The sequence below is a fragment of the Nicotiana tabacum genome, chromosome 3 (genome assembly GCF_000715075.1).
Source record: "Nicotiana tabacum cultivar K326 chromosome 3, ASM71507v2, whole genome shotgun sequence".
Lineage (NCBI taxonomy): Eukaryota > Viridiplantae > Streptophyta > Magnoliopsida > Solanales > Solanaceae > Nicotiana > Nicotiana tabacum.
In genome coordinates, this window is record NC_134082.1 from 27,582,215 (window position 1) to 27,596,443 (window position 14,229).

Consider the following 14,229-nt stretch of genomic DNA (forward strand, 5'->3'; position numbering starts at 1 on the left):
GAACATTGCAGCCTCTCTTGCAATGGAATTTTGAGGGTCCTCCTCAAAATTCTGCCCCAGTTTGATGGGTTGACGTTTCTGACTGTTGCTCGTGCGGCGATCGGCTGAAATTATTTTAGAATTTTGAGGGTCCTCCTCAAAATTCTGCCTCAGTTTCCAATTGCGAGGGAAATGAAAATTTTATTGAGTTGTGACCGAACCCATAGAGCTGCCTACGTATCCCCTCTTAAACGCGAACATGTCAGGCATAATTCAATTTACATCATATATAGGGGAAGCATAAAGATTGCACATAGTAACGCTTGACTGCATCCGAATTAATCGGCTTTGGTCAGACTTCTCCGTCCATTTCTGCGAGTATGAGGGCTCCTCCTGCCAGAACCTGGTGAACCATGTCTGGACCCTGCCAGTTGGGAGAGAATTTCCCTTTGGCTTTATCTTGATGCGAAAAGATTTTCTTTAACACCAGCTGTCCCGATGTGAATTGTCTTGGCTTGACTCTTTTGTTGAAGGTTCTGGACATTCTGTTCTGATAGAGTTGATCATGGCAAACTGCGTTCATTCTCTTTCCATCTATAAGGGCTAGTTTCTCAAAACCACTTTTTACCTACTCTGCGTTGTCGAGCTCAGCTTCTTGTATGATCCATAGGGAAGGAATTTCTACTTCAGTAGGAATGACAGCCTCTGTACCATAAACCAGCATATAGATGATTCCCCCGGTTGATGTGCGGACTATGGTACGATACCCCAATAGAGCAAATGATAACTTCTCGTGCCACTGTTTATGCTTTTCTAACATTTTCCTTAATATCTTCTTGATATTCTTGTTTGCGGCTTCTACCGCTCCATTCATTTGAGGCTTGTAGGCTATGGAATTCTTGTGTCTGATCTTGAAAGTTTCACACATAGCTTTCATCAAGTCGCTGTTGAGGTTATAGCCATTATCAGTAATGATTGATTCTGGAATCCCGAATCGGCAAACAATGCGGTCACGGACAAAGTCTGCCACGACATTCTTAGTCACTACTCTGTAAGATGCTGCTTTTACCCACTTGGTGAAATAGTCTATGACTACCAGGATAAATCTGTGTCCATTGGAAGCGGCAAGCTCGATTGGTCCAATAACATCCATCCCCTAGGCGGCCAACGGCCATGGTGAGCTTGTTGCATTACGATCATTTGGAGGTACCTTTATCACGTCTGCATGTATCTGACAGTGGTGGCATTTCCATACATACTGGATGCAGTTTGTTTCCATGGCCACATACTAGAATATAATTACCATTTAATCTACATTTTATTAAAAAATTTACCTCACACTATTACTAAGGCAAAACTTCGTATCCTTCTAAATTGTAGTAGATTTGGACCCCCTCTAAAATAGTTATTACAAATTTACAATCTATAGCACAAGTAAAAATCTTAATCACTTCAAATTATCATACAAACTTACTTGACCTATTGGCAGCCTTCTCAAATTTTATTGTCTCAAACTCATTTTAGTCATATGATAATAATTGTTTTTATACTCAATCAAAATATTCACAAAGCTTACCATATAAAAAGAACTAACAATTCAAATCATTTTCAGTAAATGATTTCCTTGTTGTGGTGGGGTTGTTATTCTTTATTTTTCTAAGAAGGTCACTACCAATCTTGTTCTTTCTTTTGCATCTTCTCCTTGTTCTTCTAAAAACAAATATTTAAGTATTATGAACCAAATGGAAACAAACTAAAATTTGGAGAAACAGTTCAGAAATTGTTGGAGACGTATGATTGTAAAAGAGTTATGAGTATTGGAAAATAAATAGATTAAGACAAAAAAAAACTAAGGAATATTGAAGAACATATATAGTGGTGAATCCAAAATTAAAAGTAGAAAATATCTTTGTGCATTTACCTTAGCTTGTTCAAAAACAAAGAAAGAATATTAAAAGTTTATCCATTTTTGGTGGCTTTCTTCTTCTGCACTCTATAGGCTTTGACATAGAGCAAAAAAAAGGCATAATAAGTAGGTAGAAAAAAGTTGTTGCAGGAGTACGCCGCTCCAGTTCCTTCGTAAATGTTTCAAGACAAAACCGTTCATATGTGGACCGCAGGTCCCAGCATAAATTTCCTCTAGTAACTTGGATGCTTCCTTTGCATCGACACACCTTAGTAATCCCAAATCAGGAGTCCTCCTATACAGGATTCCTCCGCCGTGAAAGAAATTGTTGGACAATCTCCGAAGTGTGCATTTCTTAGTAGGATTCGCAAGCTCTGGGTACTCTCCTCTTGCCAAATATTCCCTGATATCATGAAACAAAGGCTTTCCATCTGCTTCCTCTTAGACATGGGCACAGTAAGCTGGCTGATCATGGATTTTTACGAGAATGGGGTCAATGAAATTCTTGTCCGGATGTTGTATCATAGATGACAGGGTAGCCAATGCATCAACGAACTCATTAAAGACTCTAGGAACATGTTGGAACTCCGTCTTTGTGAACCGTTTCCTTAGTTCCTGTACATGATGCAGATGCGGGAGTATCTTGGAGTTCTTGGTTGCCCATTCTTCTCGTACCTGATGAATAAGTAAGTCTGAATCTCCAATCACTAGTAGCTCTTGAACATTCATGTCAATGGCCATTTTGATCCCTAGGTTGCAAGCTTCATACTCGGCTATGTTGTTGGTGCACGGGAACCTGAGTTTGGCAGACACCGAATAATGCTGACCAGTTTCTGATACTAGGAAAACTCCTATGCCAACTCCTTTGAAATTCGTGGATCCATCGAAAAATATTCTCCAACTGTCATAGGGTTCTCCAATGTCTTCTCCTATGAATGATACCTCTTCATCAGAAAAATACGTTTTCAGTGGTTCGTATTCTCCATCCACGGGGTTTTCGACAAGGTGGTCTGCCAGTGCCTGTCGCTTGACTGCTTTCTAAGTTAAGTAAATAATGTCAAACTCACTCAACAGGATTTGCCACTTGGCTAGCTTGCAAGTTGGCATGGGCTTCTGAAAGATGTACTTCAAAGGATCCATCCTCGATGTGAGATATGTAGTATAGGCACAGAAGTAATTCCTCAGCTTCCGAGCTACCCAAGTTAAATCATAATAGGTGTGTTCCAATAGAGAATACCAGGCCTCATACGGGGTGAACTTCTTACTGAGATAATAGATGGCCTGCTCCTTCCTCCCCATTTCATCATGCTGCCCAGAACGCAACCGAAAGCTCCATCAAATACTGCAAGATTGAGTAATAAGGGTCTACCTGGCTCAGGCGGGACTAAGACTGGTGGTGTTGATAGGTACTCCTTGATTCTGTCGAAGGCCTTTTGGCAGTCATCAGTCTATTCGGTAGCGGCGTCCTTTTTCAACATCTTAAAGATTGGCTCACAAATAACTGTAGATTGTGCTCTAAATCAGCTGATGTAGTTGAGCCTCCCCAAGAAACTCATTACATCCTTCTTGTTATTTGGCGGTGGCAATTCTTGAATAACTTTGACTTTTGTCCGATCCAGTTCTATTCCTCGGAAACTCACAATAAACCCAAGCAATTTCCTAGCAGGGACACCGAATACGCACTTTGCAGGATTCAGTTTCAGGTTGTATCTTCGCAATCAATTGAAGAACTTCCTCAGATCCTCCATGTGATCATTGGCCTTCTTGGATGTGATGATATTATCATCTACATATACCTATATCTCCTTGTGTATCATATCATGGAAAATGATAGTCATGGCCCTCATGTAGGTGGCCCCTATATTCTTCAGGCCGAACAACATCATCTTGTAATAGTATATTCCCCACTGCGTAATGAAAGTCATTTTCTCAGCATCTTCTTCATCCATCCAGATCTGATGATAACCAGCGAAACAATTTACAAATGACTGTAGTTCATGCTTGGCGCAATTGTCAATCAGGATGTGTATATTTGGCAAAGGGAAGTCGTCTTTCGGACTGGCCCGATTGAGATCCCGGTAGTGTACACAGACTCTGACCTTCCCATCCTTCTTTGGCACTAGTACGATGTTGGATAACCATGTCGGGTACTCTACTACCTTGATAACCTTATCTTTGACCTGCTTGGTGACTCCTTCCTTGATTTTCAGACTCATATCAGGTTTGAACTTTCTGAGCTTTTGCTTTACTGGTGGACACGTTGGATCGGTTGGTAGTTTGTGAGCCACAATAGACATACTCAGACCAGTCATGTCATCATACGACCAGGCGAATATGTCCTCATATTCCTTTAAAAGCTCTATGTTTTCTTCCTTTTCTGATAGCGATAGGGGAACGCTGTTTCGTGTTTCCTTAACGTTTTCTGCATCTCCGAGGCTAATAATTTCGGTCTCGTCCAGGTTGGACTTAGGTCTGTTCTCAAAGTTCTCAACTTCTTTGACAATCTCATCTGGTATGTCATTTTCATCTAAATCAATGTCCGTTTTTTGCGTTGTCCCATTACATGTCACAGTCATTGGTCACTACCAGAAAATGTGCCTATGGCAACAGCTATTTTAACGGTTATAACTGTTACAGTAGCATTTAGGTGATATCAGCACACTTTAACTATAGAATCGTTGCAATTGTAAAACAACCGTTGCCATAGATTCATCTGGCGCAACTGTTATATAAACCGTCCCAATAAAACTATCTACGGGAATGCTTTTATTGTAAAAAATCTATTGAAACGGTTATTTTTTCCCTCCTTATTTTCCCCCCTGAATTTTGTTAAACCCTTCAAAACAACCCCTATTTATTTTATTTTTGAGTAATTTTAATAATCAAAGTATTAAATAAAAAACTTTTTTGGCACTTAATTTCCCCATTAACTGCGATACCCCCTCTGCTAGCCAATACCTCCAAAGTAAAAACACCGAGTCATCTTCTTCTTCTTCACTGATATCCGCCCCCATCTCTCTCTCTCCAAAAATCTTCTTCTTCACTGATACACTGCTAAAAACTCCGATACTCCCATATCTCTCTCCGATGCCCTAAAAAACCCTCAATTTTCTCCAGTCTCCATAATCATTTACAAACTAAGGAGAAACAATTCGGAGACCCAAAAATACGAAGGTAATAAGATTTTTGTTGCTCTCTTTGCATTTTCTGGCTCTTAATCGAGATATCTGGCCTTATTCTTTAGTTCAAGCGAAATAAATTTGGTATTATATATCACGTTTTAGATCTATATAAACTCGTTCTATAATCCTTTAGTCAGTTTGACATCTGTCTTTACACTTCAGATATACTAGTGTCGATGGCTAAATTCTCGTGGTATTTTATTAAAGGTTGAATATGTAAACAAAGTTGGATTTTGGGTATTTGAAGATTTTTGGAATTATTTTTAAACAAATTGTTGGTTCAAAGTTGCTAAGCGGGTTAACGGAGAAGACGACCTAGGATTCGTTATTTTTGTGAGTGTCTGAACAAATTGGTTTTGGGGTATTATTCTAATTGGTGTCGACAAGTTGTGGCTGAAGCTTGGGTTCATTTGTTTGAGGATTGCTCGACAATCAAATTTCTGGTGCTGAAGCTCGAAGAACAGCTTCAAATTTCTGGAGTTGAGTGCCTGAAGCTATTGCGTAGCCTATGCACTCCTCGACGCATCAGGTATGATTTCTCTATGCTTAAACTTGTGTCATTTTCTGGATTCTGAGGGATTTGTGATTGATTAATCGAATAGAAGACTAAACTTCATTACTATTATTTGTGATCGATCAATTTGAATCTGTGAATTCGACTCACGTAGTTTAAGCTTGATTTTTTTTGAGTATTGAACTGAATTCGTAGTTCGACTTGAGGCTGCCATTGGTTGAAACTATTTGCTGTAAAATTTCTTGGAGATTGTTGAACTGATTTTGTGAGTTCGACTTGATAGTTTCTCTTGTTGTTGGAGTTCTAATTCATTGTTGTTAGTTGAATTCTGGAATTGGTATTGACTGAAATACTTTGGACTCATTGTTGGGATTGATTGAGTTTGAATTCATAAGTCGACTAGAAGTTGCTAATGAATTATTTTGTGGAGTATCCTCATAGCTGTTGAATTGAATTTTGTTCTTGAGTTTCCCATTCCACTTCACTGTTTGAGTCACAATTTTCTGCCCCTGACAACTGCTAACATTCAGGGACTAATTAGGGATACTTTGGTTGAGCTATCTAAATTAGCTGTTTGTTTGGTTTAAGTGTTCTGCACAACTGAGCCACAAATTCTACTCTGCTTCTCCTCTATTAAGCTGCTGAAAATCTGGATTTGCTTGGGAAACTTTGTTGCTTGTAATTTGAGATCAGTATTCAAGTGTATGCTCTCAAATTCCTCAACCTAAAGCATTGTAATGATCCAATTTAGTAGACACTATTCTTTCCTAATCTGCAGCCTTAAATTATATTCTGCTAATTTACTTGAGTACTAACTTTCTACAAGTATAAATACTTGTAAATTTTGAGCTTAAAGGAGGTCTTTTGATCATTGCTCTTCATCACTACCATAACTTTTCTTTTACTGTGATATGCTGTATTCATTGCTCTTCGGCTACTTCTTTGCTTGTTGCAAGCCAAAGAAAAGTTTGGTTTCTTTTATTTCACTCGACTTTTGATTTCTTTTATGAATTTGGTACTCCACAAACCAGTTAGCTTCCTGAACGACGCATTATGATTCCTTAACGTGTTGGTTGTTGTTAGAATAGACTAGTCCCTCTCTTTAGTTTTGTATTCTGTAAAACTCTTGGCCACGCCGAGATGCTGAGTGCCATACGACACTCATTGAAATTATGCCAATATAATAACCAGGTACGTCACTTAACCCCTATGTGTTGTGCCCCTCGTATGGATCCCTGATTCGCTGTACATTAGAAGTCACCTCTTAGGTCCAACTATTTGGATTTTAGTCATTTAGATATCATGACTTTATACTTAATAGAACTTACTTGCTGTTGAATACTACAAGATGGGATGTTTGAGTTCAATTCAATCACTTAAATATCATGTTTTTTAGGACCTACGCCATTCATGCATGCTTCTGTTACAAATCTGAAGTTTCTATTGTTGTTTTTCTTCTTGACTTGGTTTAACTTGGACATATTCACCTATACATTATGTATTTAGAAGATAATGATTTAACTAATAATAGTAAAAAAAATTCTTTGGAAAATAGTCCAAGTTGTCTGCTTTCTTGGTGCGTTTGTTGCTTCTGTTTGGTTGCAGGGCCTAGACCTAATAGTTTTGCCCAAAGTTCAACTCTTCACACCTGAGTTTGGGTAACAGGGGGATTAGAAAAGCTCATAAGAGTCTATGAGGAGTCTGCCAAAGTTTGAAGTTCAGTTAATTTCGTAGGCTCTAGTTATAAGCCCTATCCAGATACCATGTAATAACGGAATGTAATTGTGAAACGGGCTTACTTGAGATAAAGGATATTTCATGCTTGTGTGCTATGTGATTACCTGCTGTTATTTGCTTTCGTTTCTTCGTGAAAACCTGTTAACATGTTAAATTGGATAGCTTTTGCATTTGAGCTTTCTGTGGTCTTGGTCCTCAGTAACAATTTTTACTAGTATGTTGGGCTCACTTTAAAAGATAAAGACCTGTCATTTGTCTTTGACCAAAGCTTCTATGCGTTCACATTTTTCTGTTCCTTTTAATTATTTTGAAATGGGGCGCGACTAGGAATAGCATTTAAGTTTGCAGATTAGGAAAGAAAAGCATTTTAATGATCAATTGATTATATTGTTTGTGTTAAAATACTTTTTGGCTCTCATGTGTATCTAATTTTGAACAGAGGAAAGCGGATCATGAATCTGGAAGGGCGCTCTAGTAAAAATAAAAAAATTAACAAAATGCATTGCAGCTGGATCGCTTGCATCTTTGCGAAACCTAAAGGTTTCGTCATTGAAAACAAATAGAGTATTAAAGCTCCAAGGTCACTGCCTCTGCATTCTACTTCTACACCAGCACAAACAGTACATGAGCAAGTGCAACAAATGCCACTAAACTCTACACCTTCTGCATCACAAGCAGTGCGTGAACAATTGCAGCATTCCACTGCTACAGGTGGATCACTGCCTTTGCATTCTACTTCTGCACTAGCACAAACAGTACATGAGCAAGTGCAACAAATTCCACTGAACTCTACCTCTCTTGCATCACAAGCAGTACGTAAGAAATTGCAATAACTACCATTGGATTCCACCCCTCGTACTTCACAAACGGTACAAGAACAAGTTGAGGATTCTTCCAATCATGAAACAAACGAGCAATCCGAGGAACAAGACAAGAACATATAGATTTCAATCGTCAAATTCAATAACGTAATGACTTTTGGTGATTATTCTTACTTCATATTAATGTAGGTCCTTCTGCCGAAAAAACGAAAAAGAGGAAAAACTCAGATGAAAAGTGTTCATGGTAGGAAAGAGCGCAAGCAAATTGTGCTAAATGAGAACAATCAACCCATAGGTCCTACTGATGATGATGTAAATGAGTTGGGTAGCTTCCTTGGTATATTGGCAAGGAATGCGACCTTTGTCCTCTTAATGTGTTTAATTGGAGGAAACTTGAGACAAAAGAAGATATGTAGAAATATGTCAAGGTTTGAAATTCGCAATATCCAATCGGTGTATGTGGATATTTCATATTGTTTACACCAACCTAACTGCTCTAAATTTGTAGGAAAAATATGACATTCACGAAGGTGCAAAAAAGTGGGTTTTTCAATCAATTTCAAATGCTTGAAGAAAGTACAAAAACTAGTTATATAAAGACCATTTTGAACCCTATGAGAATGACGAACTTCGAATAGAGAATAGGCCGGTTGATGTTCCGGATTCTCAATTTAGGAAACTTCTTAGATATTGGAGCTCTGATACCTGCGAGGTAAAACTGAATATTGTTCCATGATTTGCTTAGAATGTCTGATTTTTGTTTATATAGAAAGCATGTTCTTAGGCGAGAAATATAGTTGCTCTTCAGCTTAATTATTATGGTTGCATTTTGTGAAGGAAACTCATAATCTGGTTAAATTTTTAACTATGATGTGCTATACTACGCTAGGTACTTTATTTATGGATAACTTGCACACATCTTTTATTTTCATGCCCCAATGCATTAAATTGAGTTGCTAATCCCTTCCTAAATGCAACATGCAACATCTAAACTAGGAAGTAAGAACTGTTCTGATTTTAAACTAGAAGTAGGAACAGTTAAGATGTTTAAACTACTTAATCAAAAAATATAATTAGACAAAGACAAGTCTCCCGCCAATAAAGCATTAACCACATACAGTTACAAGTACTGAGAGACGCAGAGGGTAAGAGATACAACTAGTGATCATGGAATACTCAGTGCAGTGTTAAAAAAAGCGTCCCGCTTCCTCGCTTTAAGCGAGAAGCGAAGCGGAGCGATGGGTTGGTCGCTACCCCAACTAAAAGCGGCTCAGGTACAGAAAAGCGACCACTTCTCTCTAAAAAGCGAGAAGCAATGAAGCAGTTGGGAGTGGAAGAAGCGATCGCTTCTTGAATTAAAAGGCCCAAACGAGTCTTTTTCAATTAAAAAACCCAAATCACTGAGTCTTCTATTTTAGACACTTCTTCAGTAGCAAACTAAGGTTCTAAACCAGCCTTTTCTTCGTCAAAAACAGCTTTCAGCCTAAACGTCCAAAAAGTGCAGAAATGCTGGCAAATTTTTTTCAGAACCAGAATGTGCATGATAGCACTCTGAGTGTATATTTGACAGTACGTACATGATAGCATCATCTCATCATAGTGTTGGCTAGACACTTACAATGTATATTCGACCGTATCCTCAATGTTTCTTTTTTGTTGTAGAAAATGAAAGAAACCAACATTGAGAATCGCAAAAAGTTGAAATATCTACACACTGCTGGCAAAAAACGTTTTGCTAGAATATACGAGGTTTGATATTTTTTTTTCTTATTATTCTTTTAAATATGAACTTGCTATGCATAATCTGAACTATTTTATACCACTTTTTATGTAACCAGGAAAAAAAGAAAGAAACTTCTGAACCTCTATCAAGTAAGGACAAATTTGTGGCTACAAGAAAAAGAAAGCACGATCGAGTATACAAGGCCTGCAGATACTCTTAATAAAATTGTACGAGTTACTAATTTAAAGTTTGTTGATATCATTTGTCTGTTATTAGTTATTGACTCAATTTTATATAATTTCTAATCTAAAATTGACTCAATTTGGTCTTGTAGGCTGAAATGGATAGAATACAATCAACACAATAAACTGAAGATGGCAGTCAATCAGTTGACGCGTTTGCATCCGTCATGGGACCTGATCATCCAGGACGCCTAAGATTGTACGGCCATGGGGTTACCAAGACTTCCTTAAAAAGAAAAGTGGGAGATATTGGAACCTCTTCAAGTTCTACCGATGAGATGCTGCAACAAAAAATAGTGGAAATGGAAGAAAGGATGCAACAAAGAATACATGAAAAGTTCAATAAACAAAAACATGCCATGGAACTATAAGTTGCAGTTAACATCATTTCACAACTTAAGAGTCTCAATCCAGACTTACAGGTTGATCCCAACATGCTAGCTTTCAATGCTCGTTCACGTGGAGATGCTTCCTCTGCATAACAAGTTGATGTGCAACTAATCAATCATTTATCTACTGGGAGTAATAATCGAGGTCAGTATGTACTCTTCTTCTCTTCCTTCTTCTTCTTCTTCTTCTCCTTCTGTTGCTTTTCTGCCACTGCTCTCTCTGATAAGGCTTTTAACCGTGCTAGTTGATGAAATTTCTTATTCTTTTTTTGGTGAAAGTATTGCATTATTCTATACAAGTTTGTTGTGGGGCTAAGTGCTCATTTTTTCCTAATTTAATATTATCCAATGTGGCTAAATTTGAGAGCCTTTTAGTTTTCCTGTGTAGCCTGCTGTGGTGTTGGCTAAATTCTTTTATTATAATTTTCAGCCAATGAGGTTAAATTTGAGATCTTTTAGTTTTTCTTGGTGCATGGGCAGAGTGTTTGGTTGTGCAATGGCTTGGAAGTGGAAATAACACTACAACAACAACATCTCAGTATAATTCCACAAGTGGGTCTAGAGAGGGTAATATGTACGCAGACCTTACCCCTACCCCAAGGGGCAGAGAGGCTGTTTCCAGGAGACCCTCGGCTCAAGAGAACAACAAGAGATAATATATTAGTACTATCAATAGACTCATAGTAAATAACATAAAATACATAAAGTATACTTTATTATGAGTCTATCAGAGAGATATATTATCTTGATTACTTTAATTCTTATGAGTCCCCCCAACCTACAACCTTAAGGAAGTGGAAAGAACACTATGTTTTAATATTCTCCAACTTGATTACTTTAATTCTTGTGAAACTAGTTGGCGTGATTAGTAAGTTAATTCCCTTGGGATTCGATTCCGGACTTGTAAATTAGATTATATTTGTAACGACTGCTTAGTCCTTTTTTAAAAGACATAATTGGGTGTGATCAATATATTAGCTCTACCCCAAAACAAAATCTTTATGCTATAAGGGGCCCCTAATTTTTGTCGTTATTTTTTGGGAGCTCTTCTTGTACTTTTCTTCGATAGAACATGAAAGAATGCCTGCTGCACGTTAGTAGTTTCACCCTGGTGGTTGTACAAACTAGTTCAGTAGATCTAATGATCTTTGAACCTTATTCTCTTCCATGGGTGGGTGTATCCTACTTTCAAGCATTTATTTTGCTGTAGCAGTTTGTTGCTAGTATATGGTTGGTACCAAGAACTAGTACTTCAATTATAACCCAAAAAAAGAAAGACAGAAACAAAAGTCCTGGATACATTTCTAGTGTAGTAAAATTTGATTGAGAAGTTGAATATGATATTCAGAGATGATCAGTCTGCTGAAAATATGAAATTGACACAAGTTACATTGAGCTGTTGGAGCATACATACAAACTACATAGCAAGGTAATTTAGTAAGCCATCACAAGTTTACTGTATGACTTGAACATAATCAAACAACACAGGAAATTAAAAACACTAAAATGCAACAGCTAGCATTAATGAGGGGAGGCTGCAGCATATATGATGAGATTCAAAGTGCTCACGACTTTATAATTTCAAGGCTCATTTCGCTAGGATCCTTTGCTTGTAATTCAACTTGAATTCCATCTAATTCTCTCTTGAATTTGTCTTTTGAGCTGGCGTACACCATCTTCATCCTCACCTTTGATGTGTCAGGAGACCAACCCATTCTCTACTTACAAAGTTACAATTAGAGAAAATTCTACTATACCCATTTTTATTTAATGACTTTATTTATTCTCTTTTGTAGGTGGAGCAACTGAAGAAAGGGAAGATGGAGAATGTGGAGAAACTGAAGAAAGGGAAGATGGAGATAGTGAAGATCTAGACATTACTTAAGAAGAACTTTGAGTTATTGTCGATATTCTTGGAGTCTTTTGTTATAACATTTGAAACTTTAACTTTTGAAGTGTTGAACTGTAAAACTTATATAATTGGGTTAAAACATTTTGCTATTATCGTTATTCCTAGCTTATTGGATATGAAAGATTATGAAGTGTTTTATCTTTTTATTTATATAATTTTCAGGTTATAATTACAAATATTTTCAGGTAGTAATGTCAATTAAACGTTTAAAATAGCCTAATAGAACCGTTGCAATAAGCACAAATGTCGTTGACATATACATTCTAAACCGTTCCGATAGGTCTTGCAAACCGTTCCATAAAGTGTGACAAACCGATGCAATTGGCAGTTGAAACTGATGCAATAGAAACAAAATCGTTACGGTAGCGCAATGAAACTGTTACAATAATTGTAAATAAACGTTGCAATAGCATACATAACCGTTGCAATAAACTATATTGTAACAGTTTCCAACCATTGTAGTAAATAATATGGTAACAGTTTACAACCGTTGCATAAACTATATGGTAACGGTTTTCAACCGTTGTAGTTGAAATGAACACTCGTTGCTTCAGACAAAAGAAAAACCGTTGTGATAGCTTGATCTATAGCAACGGTGCGGTCAACTGTTGCCAAAACCGTTGTTGTAGATCTATTGGCACGCGAGCGGATGTCACGATCGCTGAACCGTTCCAATACAGCTATGGCAACGGTTGGCCTATCAATTGCAACGGTTTACCTGCCATTGCCATAGGCCTATTTTCTAGTAGTGGGTTCATCAAGATAAGTAATAGTAATGCTGTATAAGTAAAGTAATGAGAGAAAACGATAATGAGTGTTGATTTATGAGAAAAAATCAAAATGCTTTGATAAATTGCATAACTGTTTGAACATTGAAGGTTTTATTGCGGAAATTGAAAAATGTGAAAAGAAAATCATTTAGTAAATAAAATAGTGAATGATGTTTGTTTTAGCCTTGCTACCCCGTTGCTTGTCGGGCTTTGGTTGTCCTGATGGTCTAATTGTTGAGGTGTTCCCCTCTACTCACAGCCTGTATGGAAGGGCCTTCTTCCCCTCCTCCTCGAGAACAACACAACAATCCATGTCATTGTCTTCTAGGAACAAATTCTTCACCGCTGCAAGTCCTTCTTCTTCTTCGTCTGACCCATAAACAATGTCAGCCTATTGGAAAGTTTTCTCTAGACGCGGTATTAGCTACTCTAGCTTATAATAAGTGCCACACCATGGTGGCGACCAATTGTTGAATTCTTCCCAGGTGTAATCATATCCCAAACCGAAGGTAGTGCCATGTTTCTTGAGTTTAATGGGCTTAGTGATTCCTTGGTGGTTCTTGCCGAGCCCCTTGCCAAGTTATTACCCACTACAATTCAGTATACTCTCAATTTTCTTATCCTACCATTTGTCCTTGTCAACAGCATTTACCCGTTCAATGTGATGGTAAGTCTCTCCTCCCAGCTTCCTTCTTCCCTCGATCGCCGGAATGGTCTGACGACTGTATATGGGGTTGCTACCATCGTCATGAATGATCACTTCCTGGTTATTCCATTTGAATTTTACTGCCTGGTGCAGCGTTGATTCTACGGTCCCAGCAGCATGAATCTATAGCCGTCCCAATAGTAAGTTGTAAGATGCTGGCACATCTATCACCTAGAAATCGACATCGAACCATGTTGGTCCCATCTGCAAGCATAGAATAATCTCTCCAATGGTAGACCTCTGGGTACCATCGAAGGCTTTCATATTGATAGCTCCGTCTTTTATCTCATGTAGTCCTTTACCTAACTTCTTGAGTGTTACCAGTGAACAAATTTTGAGATTGTAACC

At 37.8% G+C, this 14,229-nt stretch overlaps 2 long non-coding RNA genes across 2 annotated transcripts; both read left to right on the plus strand.

Annotated features, from left to right (window-relative positions):
• The first annotated feature begins 4,804 nt into the window (after nucleotides 1-4,804).
• LOC107792756 (uncharacterized) lies at nucleotides 4,805-8,584 on the plus strand. The gene is made up of 2 exons (XR_001649606.2): nucleotides 4,805-5,596; nucleotides 7,758-8,584. It is a non-coding gene; the product is annotated as an uncharacterized LOC107792756 (long non-coding RNA).
• A 566-nt stretch (nucleotides 8,585-9,150) lies between these two features.
• Nucleotides 9,151-12,442, plus strand: LOC142174735 (uncharacterized). The gene is made up of 4 exons (XR_012703782.1): nucleotides 9,151-9,888; nucleotides 9,978-10,089; nucleotides 10,197-10,638; nucleotides 12,290-12,442. It is a non-coding gene; the product is annotated as an uncharacterized LOC142174735 (long non-coding RNA).
• Nucleotides 12,443-14,229: the final 1,787 nt, after the last annotated feature.